The sequence below is a fragment of the Gymnoscopelus braueri genome (genome assembly GCF_963280865.1).
Source record: "Gymnoscopelus braueri genome assembly, chromosome: 6".
NCBI lineage: Eukaryota > Metazoa > Chordata > Actinopteri > Myctophiformes > Myctophidae > Gymnoscopelus > Gymnoscopelus braueri.
The window spans coordinates 43203131-43215565 of NC_137607.1; the positions used below are offsets into that span (position 1 = coordinate 43203131).

The 12435-nt window shown below is 40.9% G+C and overlaps 1 long non-coding RNA gene across 1 annotated transcript; it reads right to left on the reverse strand.

Annotated features, from left to right (window-relative positions):
- Positions 1 to 971: 971 nt before the first annotated feature.
- LOC308087205 lies at positions 972 to 11231 on the reverse strand. The gene is made up of 3 exons (XR_013933291.1): positions 11098 to 11231; positions 3895 to 3997; positions 972 to 2924 (listed from the first exon to the last, which is right to left on the reverse strand). It is a non-coding gene; the product is annotated as an uncharacterized lncRNA (long non-coding RNA).
- Between the last annotated feature and the right edge of the window lie 1204 nt (positions 11232 to 12435).

Here is a 12435-nt window from a genome sequence, read left to right on the forward strand (position 1 = left end):
TTAATTTCAATCTGTCATCTGGGTATTACATGTGTACAACATAAACTGCAAAACATTAAAGCAATCAAATATTAAAATGACAATAAACTTTTTAACAAGAGATTTGAGGGTTCTCAGTTGCCCTGTCCATTTTTTCCACAGCATTGTGAAAAACGTTTAATTAAATGTAATGCTTTCAGTAGTTGTAGTCAGGTAACAGTTTTCCAGACTTTAAACTAGCGACTGGAAGCGTAGTACTTATGACAATGTTTATTAAGGGCACGGCCACCCCGCACTTTTATTTTACCTCTGGGGCGGAATCTGCCAATGCTTTGTCAATGCAAATGCATGGATTCATGGTCTTGCGCATTTTTTCCAAGAATCCACGCATTTGCTTTGACAAAGCATTGGCAGATTCCGCCCCAGAGGTCAAATAAAAGTGCGGTGTGGCCGTGCCCTAAGGTAATAAAATCAAGTGTAAAGTTCGGCAAAAACCCATCCGTTGAATGGTGACAAATTCTTTCTGACACCAGCAGGGGTAAAACAGCGAGACTACAGGCCATTCATATGAGCTGTCACTTCCTATACAGCCTCCATTTACAACTCAGAAGCTGGCCCCTTAATCGAGCCCAGACAACCCCCCGCCCCCCCCCCCATATCTTCGCGATATAAGGAGACACACAGAAGAAATATTAATGGTTATTTATTGAATAATTTGAACAGTTGAAACCAAAGCATACATCGCCGTAAAAGAAAACATCTTGAGAAAAATAGATCTATCTGCTAACAACGTGGCAGGATGTGACACGTTGATAGCTTGTAGATCTGCTCTTTTTGGCATGCGACACAACTTCGTACCACAGACGTAAACAGAGACTGATAAGTGACGGCAACTTCAATCACTCCAACTCAATTCCTCTTCCTAGTTTTTTTTTTTACTTTTTACCCTTTCTTTCTCCCCAATTCAGTACTTATACCAATTATTTCCTCCACACACATTTCTGTGTGTTGTCACTGCTGTTGTATCCTACTGACTCACCTGCCAGTGAGGAGCCCCCACCGGGAGCCGGGAGGACGTGGAGCCTCCGTCCTACTCCTCCTGCCAAACGCTCCCTGCTAACAGGTGCCGCCCCAGCCCGTAGGATTACATACAGTAACAATTATCACCCTCCCCGCCCGGCTTTCCTCCCCCGAACACGGGCCAATTGTGTTCGTATAGACACTTGACAAAGCCGGATGCACCAAAGTGGGTTTGAACCCCCTGACTATGTGGTGGTGGGCAGCTACCTCTTCCTAGTTTTTTAACAGTGGTTGGCATTGATGTCTGTGCACTAGTTATTTGATTTAAACAACATAACATTTGATACAATGTCATGAACACATTAATTGGGGAACCCATTGATCAAATTGAACAACACGAGACAGATTCAGTTGGTGAGAGGTTATAAATGTCTGTTTTTTTCGGTCACTTGCTAAGCCCTATATGATGGGTCACTTTACCATTGAATACCTTTGTGTACATGTAATGTATGTAACTTTATTTTTTTCTTACCCTGTATGAATAGTCATGTGCCTCTTCAGATTAACATTTTGATTGAAGCTTTTATCACAAACTATACAGCTATATGGCTTTTCCCCTGTATGAATTCTCATGTGTTTCTTCAGACTTTCATTAACAGTAAAGCTCTTGCTACACACTGCACAGGTGAATGGCTTTTCCCCTGTGTGAGTCCTCATGTGTTGTTTCAGATTACCCAGCTGACTAAAGCCTTTGCGACAAACTTTGCACCTAAAGGGCTTTTCCCCTGTATGGGTCCTCATGTGTTGTTTCAGATGTTCTTCATGAGTAAAGCTTTTGTTACAAACTTTACAACCAAAGGGCTTTACCCCTATATGGATGCTCATGTGTTTTTTCAGACCACCCATTTGACCAAAGCCTTTGTTACAAAATGCACAACAGAAGGGCTTTTCCCCTGTATGAGTCCTCATGTGAGTTTTCAGACTTTCATTTTGATTAAAGCTTTTGTTACAGACTGTACAACTAAAGGGCTTTTCCCCTGTATGAATCATCATGTGTTTCTTCATATCACTCATTTTACCAAAGCCTTTGTTACAAAATGCACAACTAAAGGGTTTTCCCCCTGTATGAGTCCTCATGTGCATTTTGAGACTTTTATTTTGGTTAAAGCTTTTGCTACAAACTGTACAGCTAAAGGGCTTTGTATGAGTCTTAATGTGCGTCTTCAGGTTCGAATTTTGACTAAAGCTTTTTCTACACACTGCACAACTAAAGGGTTTTTCTCCTGTATGTGTGCTTGCGTGTTGTTTCAGATGTTCATTAAGACTAAATCTTTTGCTACAAATTGGACAACTAAAGGGTTTTTCTCCTGTATGAGTCCTCATGTGTTTTTTCTGATCACTCATTTGACCAAAGCCTTTTCTACATACTGTACAACCATAGGCCTTTTCACCTGTGTGAGTACTTGAGGATGCAATGTGTTTTGATGAGTTCAGGTCCAGGGACAGCTTGTTGCTCAAAGACAATGTTTGTCCTTCCACATGTTTTGCCTTATGTGATTTCAGTGCCTTTAACGCTGAATGACCTTCCCTGGTCTCCTCCCACTCATCACTGTCTTCAGTGTCAGTTTCAGAACCGTTTGAAGAGAGGAGCTGGTCATCACTAGTTGGTTGTGATGCTCCACAGTCCTCTATTTCACCCTGTGTTTGGTCCTTCATATCACTGTGTGTTTTCATGTGTTCATTTGGGGTGCTGGCTAAAGGCTCTTTCTCGCTGTTTTCATCATCGTCATCTTCAATCTTCACTGCTCGTAATGTCAACGTTGATCTATCACCCTCCTCTGGTCTTTGAAGCAGCTCATCCTGTTTGTCTTTAATCTGTGTAGACTCTGGTTCTTCCTCTTTACAGACAGGGAGCTGCAGGAAGTCTAGAAAGAGAAAAATACCATGATAGACATAAATTATTGTCAACTACAACTTTATTGCCTCATCACAGGTTTACAGGTTAAAACAGTGGGGAAATTTGTTTCTGTGCAAGCTCCATCGTATTAGCTTTTTCCATAAAAAAGAAAGGGAGGAAGAAGAAGGGGGGTTCAATAAAAACAACAATGTATCTATATATTTACACATGATATACATCAGACATACATTACACCTAACTAAACAATAATTTGAACTTGCTGTACGTCATAAAAGTCATCAATGAAAGCAATATAGGCAAGACCCCCTCCTGTCATGTTACATGTTAGTGGTCACTTGACATATAATGTCATACTGATGTTCTGACCGTTTCAGCATCAAAATGACAATGCTTCATGAGAGCTGACATTTTCTGTCAAATGCTTGCCAGGAACTGTCCACTCCCCTTAATTATCTATCTCAGACCAGGTGTGGTAAATTAATAAAAATGGCTATGCCAACTCCAAACAGCCCCAAAGACACGACGCTAAGCACTATTTGACCCCACTGATAGACAGACAGCCCCAAAAACATGGTGCCAGCACTATTTGACCCAAATGGTTTCGGTTATGACTATGACAGGGGCCAGTTTGGAATTGCAGGCTCCAGAAGCATTTCTGTCAAAATTACATAATGATTTAAATTAGATGATTAATGATTAAAAATGTGTTATGCCACAACTTTATAGGGGGAAAAAACAATTATAACAGTTACAGTATTGTTACTTTGTTCTGCATTTTCACAAAATATGAGGTGTGATTGGAAGTGGTAAAAAAAAGAACTCAAAGATTCATTTCGAGTGCTATGTTTTTAATGATGACTATATGATATCATCATCATCGCCATATATACTTTTACCATAGGCCTAATAATCCTATGGTGAAAAGTTGATAGGGGATAGGCCTAACAAGAGAAGAAAAATAAAAGAAAGAGACTTACTGGTGTCCAGGTGGTCCTCAGGTTCCTGTTTAATAGAAAAAGCACTAGCTTGTGCTGGAGAACTCATCTCCACATGCATGCAGGCTGGACTCCCCAGACTCGTCTGGAATAAAGGAATAGAACAAGGATTTTGATGTGACATGGGTGGTCCCAAATTAAGGTAGAATGTAAAACTTACGGAACAGAGGGTGTAAACTGTAAATACGCTTTTTTTCTTTCTTTTTTTTTGCCATAAGTTTGAATCGTGTATTCACTCTAGTGCGCCACCTACAGATCCGGTCAATAGAAATACCACTGACCAGATCTGTAGGAGGCGCACTTGAGTAAATAAAATCATGTCCGAAAATCAAAAGTTGATTTTATACAAAAGATGGGGTTCTAAGACGTTTCCCACCGCAAGAGAATAGTCTTTCAACATCATACAATTGTCTTTGTTTCGGTGAGTAGCAAAATAGTTGTATTTATTTTTTTACTAAAGGTTAGACCTCGCACGTTAGTGGATGTTACCTCTACGGGAATAGCACTGCTGCTGGCAGAGCGATCGGGAGAACTCTGGACACTCTGGACTAGCCCGTTTGGAACCTCGCTCTCCACGATAGCTCCGAGACTAGTGACAGTAGTGAGGTTCCAAACGGGGCTAGCTCTGGACCAGAGCTAAGGGACCTGCAACATGAAAGATTAAATAGGAATATTTGTTGGGAGGAAGAAGAAGGGGGGTTCAATAAAAACAACAATGTATCTATATATTTACACATGATATACATCACATACAAATAATATAGTGTATTCAAATCACAGCATACAATCAATAAAGGCATTACCATTATAGCTATAACTTTTCTTATATATCATACTTTTATACTTCATGTGATTATTCACAAAACCCCACTAGCAAAAAAAGTCATACTCTGCTATGGGGATGAGGATGGTGGCTGCTAGCCTTAGGAATGTGATCGTTGATGGCCTGTGTCTCTGTGTCTCTGTGGGTGGCTCCCTTTAGCCTCCATTAGCCTCCATTAGCTTTGTAATTGTTTGGTAAATAAAAACACCAACACAATAATTGTTTGGTAAATCAATGTACATATTATTATTATTATGTCTCTGTCTCTCTCTCTCTCTCTCTATGTCTCTCTCTGTCTCTCTCTCTCGCGGTCCGGGTCGAAAAGTCAGGTCCAAGCGGGTCGAGAGCGGGTCGAATGGTCCGGGTCGAATCGTCCTGGGTCGAAATCTCTGGTGACCTTGGGAACGATGTCCATTAGAAATGTGTGCCCCTCCCCGTACCCACAGTACCCGCTGTCAGAGTCACAGTGTGTCTGTCTGTCCATCACTCACTCCCTCCCTCAGCTTCTTAGCGATAAGCAAGGCCACGATTCCACCACAAAAAAGGATGAGCGCCGCCGTAGGTGACAAAAATATGGCAAGCGGTATTGTCACTAGCGACAAAATGAGCATGGTCCAGGGGAACTCACGGCTGCAGGCGGCGCAGGTCACCACGCCGTTACGGCCGTTGCCGTTGTCCTTGAAGATGATGGCTGCACAGTGAGGACATTCCTTGATGGTGATGATGTCATCACCGCTGTGCCGGTGGCGCCTCCCAAACAGCGAGCGGAGGCGGGACAGGCGTGGTTTCTTCTTCTGGGTCTCTGGGACGCGAGAGTGGAGATCATGCTCTGTCTCTGACATCTGCTGCTGCATCATATTAACCATGTCCATGTACCCTTGACACATGACTCTTTATCTCTCTCTCTCTCTCTCTCTACTGTACTGTTGTCTACAGACAGTAGGATTAGACAGAGTTCAAGGTGTAGGTCTCTGAGCATTTATACATAGCCTGGCTCTGACGTCAACAGTGACTTTATGGTCAATCGTGGCAACCTCCTGACGTTGCATACAAGACCTCCGGATCTGTGTGTGGACGTTGCCATGGTTACTTACGGTGTGCCGCGAGGTTTAAAGTTGCGTTACCCAGGCGACCCATTTAATGATGATAATTTAGTTTACACTCATGAGGCGAGTCAAACCTGATATTATAAGCCCCGCCCCTATTGGAACTTCATTACTGCTCCCGTTAGCCGCCGTTAGCATTGCTAGCGCTACAATGCTAACGTTACAATGGCGTTTCCCATAGACTTCCGTTAGCAATGCTAACCTGGAGCTAGCTAGCTTGAACGTGCAGTGCAGATGTTGTTTTGGGCTGGTGGAAGAAATACTCGCATTTATTTCTTACGAGTATCAATGCCACAATGTAAAAATACTCTGTTACAAGTCAGAGTTCGGTATTAAAAATGTACTTGAGTAGAAGTATAAAGGTATTGGCATAACATGTACTTAAAGTACCAAAAGTAAAAGTATTTATGCAGAATGTCCCATTTCACAAGTTTTTAAAATGTATGAAAATCCTTTGAAAATAGCAGATCTACAAGCTCACAATGTGCACATGGCGATGCATTGTGAGCTTGTAGATCGGCTATTTTCAAATGGCCAAAGTTTAAATAGGGCTGAAGTGGGTAATGTATGTTTTGTAATAATAACCAAAATCTACAAAGTAACTAGTAAATTAAGTTTTCAAATAATTGTAGTGGAGTAAAAGTACAATATTTGACTCTGAGATGTAGTGGAGTAGAAGTAAAGGTATTGGAAATTGGAAATACTCCAGTAAGGTAAAAAAAAAATACCTCAAAATTGTACTTGAGTACATGTACTTAGTTACTTTACACCACTGGTTTTGTTGACTATGTGATAATGTGCTGATTCATGAATGCACTGAATACATGAATAATACATTGAATCTCTGCTTTTAACTTTATACTAGACTAAATAGTTGGAATGTTTAATTAGATTAAATTCGTTGTTTTGTTTTTCATGTTATGTAAGCTATTGATGTTAAATTATATTTTAAGATAGGATTTGTATATTAAGATTGTATTATTATATTAAGATTGTATTATTATTATTAGTAGTATTATTATTACATTCCCTTGTGGTCTTGTAGATCAGAGCTTCTCAACCTTTGTTCAGCTCTGGACCCACTAGCATATTTAGAACAATCTCCTCAAGGACCCTCCTCCCCTCCCCAAAACAATATACACTATGTAGTCAATAAGAAGGCATAACACGGTCATTTCACATTTTTATATTTATTCACATTTCACATTACAAAATCTTGAAACAGACATACATTTAACAAAAGTACAATTTTAAAACATAAATGGCAGATCTACAAAGGTAAAGTGTCGTAATATTCTGTACATGTAACAAAAGTACATTTATTTTGCATTTTTAAAACTCTGGGGCCTGGGCCCAATGCCCATTGGGAACGGTCACCAGAGATTTCGACCCAGGACAACTCGCCCAACCGCAAATTCGAGTCCGTTCGACCCGTTTTTACCGGGTCGAATGATCTTTACTTTACTTTACTTTATTTGTTTATTTAGACAGGACAGAGCATATTAATGAACGTCACATGAACGTAAATACACCGGGATTAGCAAAGATGCTAATTTTCATCCGCAGTCCTCACACAAAACATAAAAACAGAAAACAGACAAACGGTGTAACCCCTAGAGGGTAGTAGAGTACAAGGTGACGGTGGTGATTAAGATTGAGTATATTTAAGAGTAAATATTGTAAGCATGCTCCCCCAGTTGCATACTTTTTTAAGAAGGGGAACATATACAGTTGGAGGGGGGTACAGCATTGTGTAAACAGAGCTATGTTACATTGTGTCGTTCTATATGGGAGAATAAAATGAGTGCAAGAATAATTGTCAGACAACACAGAGCTGCTGCTAATGTGTAGACTGAACGTCACTTTATGACTGAATGACAAAATAATCATTTCCATATATATGGAAATGATTATTTTGTCATTCAGTCATAAAGTGACGTTCAGTCTACACATTAGCAGCAGCTCTGTGTTGTCTGACAATTATTCTTGCACTCATTTTATTCTCCCATATAGAACGACACAATGTAACATAGCTCTGTTTACACAATGCTGTACCCCCCTCCAACTGTATATGTTCCCCTTCTTAAAAAAGTATGCAACTGGGGGAGCATGCTTACAATATTTACTCTTAAATATACTCAATCTTAATCACCACCGTCACCTTGTACTCTACTACCCTCTAGGGGTTACACCGTTTGTCTGTTTTCTGTTTTTATGTTTTGTGTGAGGACTGCGGATGAAAATTAGCATCTTTGCTAATCCCGGTGTATTTACGTTCATGTGACGTTCATTAATATGCTCTGTCCTGTCTAAATAAACAAATAAAGTAAAGTAAAGTAAAGATCATTCGACCCGGTAAAAACGGGTCGAACGGACTCGAATTTGCGGTTGGGCGAGTTGTCCTGGGTCGAAATCTCTGGTGACCGTTCCCAATGGGCATTGGGCCCAGGCCCCAGAGTTTTAAAAATGCAAAATAAATGTACTTTTGTTACATGTACAGAATATTACGACACTTTACCTTTGTAGATCTGCCATTTATGTTTTAAAATTGTACTTTTGTTAAATGTATGTCTGTTTCAAGATTTTGTAATGTGAAATGTGAATAAATATAAAAATGTGAAATGACCGTGTTATGCCTTCTTATTGACTACATAGTGTATATTGTTTTGGGGAGGGGAGGAGGGTCCTTGAGGAGATTGTTCTAAATATGCTAGTGGGTCCAGAGCTGAACAAAGGTTGAGAAGCTCTGATCTACAAGACCACAAGGGAATGTAATAATAATACTACTAATAATAATAATACAATCTTAATATACAAATCCTATCTTAAAATATAATTTAACATCAATAGCTTACATAACATGAAAAACAAAACAACGAATTTAATCTAATTAAACATTCCAACTATTTAGTCTAGTATAAAGTTAAAAGCAGAGATTCAATGTATTATTCATGTATTCAGTGCATTCATGAATCAGCACATTATCACATAGTCAACAAAACCAGTGGTGTAAAGTAACTAAGTACATGTACTCAAGTACAATTTTGAGGTATTTTTTTTTTACCTTACTGGAGTATTTCCAATTTCCAATACCTTTACTTCTACTCCACTACATCTCAGAGTCAAATATTGTACTTTTACTCCACTACAATTATTTGAAAACTTAATTTACTAGTTACTTTGTAGATTTTGGTTATTATTACAAAACATACATTACCCACTTCAGCCCTATTTAAACTTTGGCCATTTGAAAATAGCCGATCTACAAGCTCACAATGCATCGCCATGTGCACATTGTGAGCTTGTAGATCTGCTATTTTCAAAGGATTTTCATACATTTTAAAAACTTGTGAAATGGGACATTCTGCATAAATACTTTTACTTTTGGTACTTTAAGTACATGTTATGCCAATACCTTTATACTTCTACTCAAGTACATTTTTAATACCGAACTCTGACTTGTAACAGAGTATTTTTACATTGTGGCATTGATACTCGTAAGAAATAAATGCGAGTATTTCTTCCACCAGCCCAAAACAACATCTGCACTGCACGTTCAAGCTAGCTAGCTCCAGGTTAGCATTGCTAACGGAAGTCTATGGGAAACGCCATTGTAACGTTAGCATTGTAGCGCTAGCAATGCTAACGGCGGCTAACGGGAGCAGTAATGAAGTTCCAATAGGGGCGGGGCTTATAATATCAGGTTTGACTCGCCTCATGAGTGTAAACTAAATTATCATCATTAAATGGGTCGCCTGGGTAACGCAACTTTAAACCTCGCGGCACACCGTAAGTAACCATGGCAACGTCCACACACAGATCCGGAGGTCTTGTATGCAACGTCAGGAGGTTGCCACGATTGACCATAAAGTCACTGTGACGTCAGAGCCAGGCTATGTATAAATGCTCAGAGACCTACACCTTGAACTCTGTCTAATCCTACTGTCTGTAGACAACAGTACAGTAGAGAGAGAGAGAGAGAGAGATAAAGAGTCATGTGTCAAGGGTACATGGACATGGTTAATATGATGCAGCAGCAGATGTCAGAGACAGAGCATGATCTCCACTCTCGCGTCCCAGAGACCCAGAAGAAGAAACCACGCCTGTCCCGCCTCCGCTCGCTGTTTGGGAGGCGCCACCGGCACAGCGGTGATGACATCATCACCATCAAGGAATGTCCTCACTGTGCAGCCATCATCTTCAAGGACAACGGCAACGGCCGTAACGGCGTGGTGACCTGCGCCGCCTGCAGCCGTGAGTTCCCCTGGACCATGCTCATTTTGTCGCTAGTGACAATACCGCTTGCCATATTTTTGTCACCTACGGCGGCGCTCATCCTTTTTTGTGGTGGAATCGTGGCCTTGCTTATCGCTAAGAAGCTGAGGGAGGGAGTGAGTGATGGACAGACAGACACACTGTGACTCTGACAGCGGGTACTGTGGGTACGGGGAGGGGCACACATTTCTAATGGACATCGTTCCCAAGGTCACCAGAGATTTCGACCCAGGACGATTCGACCCGGACCATTCGACCCGCTCTCGACCCGCTTGGACCTGACTTTTCGACCCGGACCGCGAGAGAGAGAGACAGAGAGAGACATAGAGAGAGAGAGAGAGACAGAGACATAATAATAATAATATGTACATTGATTTACCAAACAATTATTGTGTTGGTGTTTTTATTTACCAAACAATTACAAAGCTAATGGAGGCTAATGGAGGCTAAAGGGAGCCACCCACAGAGACACAGAGACACAGGCCATCAACGATCACATTCCTAAGGCTAGCAGCCACCATCCTCATCCCCATAGCAGAGTATGACTTTTTTTGCTAGTGGGGTTTTGTGAATAATCACATGAAGTATAAAAGTATGATATATAAGAAAAGTTATAGCTATAATGGTAATGCCTTTATTGATTGTATGCTGTGATTTGAATACACTATATTATTTGTATGTGCAGACATACATTACACCTAACTAAACAATAATTTGAACTTGCTGTACGTCATAAAAGTCATCAATGAAAGCAATATCCAAACTCCAAACTCCAAACTCCTTTGTTTTTCAAACTCCTTCTTATGGATGTGCCGCACATCCATAAGAAGAATCTCTTTGCACCTCTAAGCACGTCCTCCTGGTCCCCGGTCAATAACTATACAGGGTTTAAGTGGTTAAGGTTTAATGTTAATTGATTGTAGACTCCAGCTTGACTTGATGGTAAAGTAAACAAAATAATAACGGCACGTTACCAGATACCAGTGCTGCAACGTTGCTGCTACACCCCTGTTGTTGTTGTTTACACACGTTGATGGAAAACTTTAGGACGCCGTATCTCCGAAACACAGCAGCAGCTTTTGGTGGACACCCCGTGAGATGAAGGATAGCAGTAGCCTCCTTTTCTGCTGATATTTACAGTCGTATCTGTCGCATGTCGCTCTCTGGCTACTAAACATTATTATAAAAGTATCAAGCTTTTCACAATAGGAAAAAATACTACTTCCGGGCTTAACTTTCAAAATAAAATCTATAAGGTATTTTGGGGCAAAATATAATGCTATGCAGACAGACAGGCTCCCAGCTAATATTATGTGTTGCCAGCCGGTGTTATGCCAGAACTAGGGCCGTTTGAACTTTGGAGTTGGCATAGTAATTTTTATTAATGTACCAATCACCTGGTCAGCTGGTCTGAGAAAAGGGGGGTGGACACTTCGATTCTAGAAAGCAAATCTATTGCCGAAAACAGTCCTCCTCCAATTTCTGTTTTCGGAATCATTGGGGTCAAATAGTGCTGGCATCGTGTCTTTGGGGTTGTTTGGAGTTGGCATAGCCATCTCCATTAATTCACCACTCACCTGGTCTGAGAAAGGGGGGACGGACACTTCCTGGCAAGCAAATCTGTATTGCCGAAAACAGTCCGCCTCCTTTAATTTATGTTTTCAGAATCAGTGGGGTCAAATAGTGCTGGCCAGGGTTGCATAACATTGCTCATGGGACGGCCTTGCACGCCGTGCAGGAACCTACAGTATTTGACCAGGAGCATGCGCAGGCACACGCATAGATTTAAAACAACTTTAAATTCACACCTCAACAAAGTTTACAAAGGCTCCCGACTCACACCAGGTGGATTAACATAGGAATGAGCCTAGATGCATATCAATTGTCCATTGTGTCCCCCCTAGTCAGTATGAATATTTTGAAGATTCTTGCAGGGGCCCTCATACAAGGTCATTTCGATTATGCATGCTCCTCATGGTATCACAACACCACCAAGGCCTCAAAAATAAGGCTCCAAACTTCCCAAAATAAACTAGTAAGGCTACTTCTTCGCCTCAAACTCACAACCCATCTAACCCCGGCTCACTTTGCTAGGGTTGGATGGCTCAGGGTTGAGGACAGAGTACATCAACTTGCAATGGGCCTAGTCTACAAGATACGACACAACATTGGGATCCCCCTGTACTTGTCAAAATATTTCAAAAACGTAAATGAAGTCCACGATCAACACCAGAGGCAGCTCCATGGATCATGTTCAATCCAGATTTGGCACAACAAAGGGAATGAACTCTTTCTCATGCTATGCAACAACAATGTGGA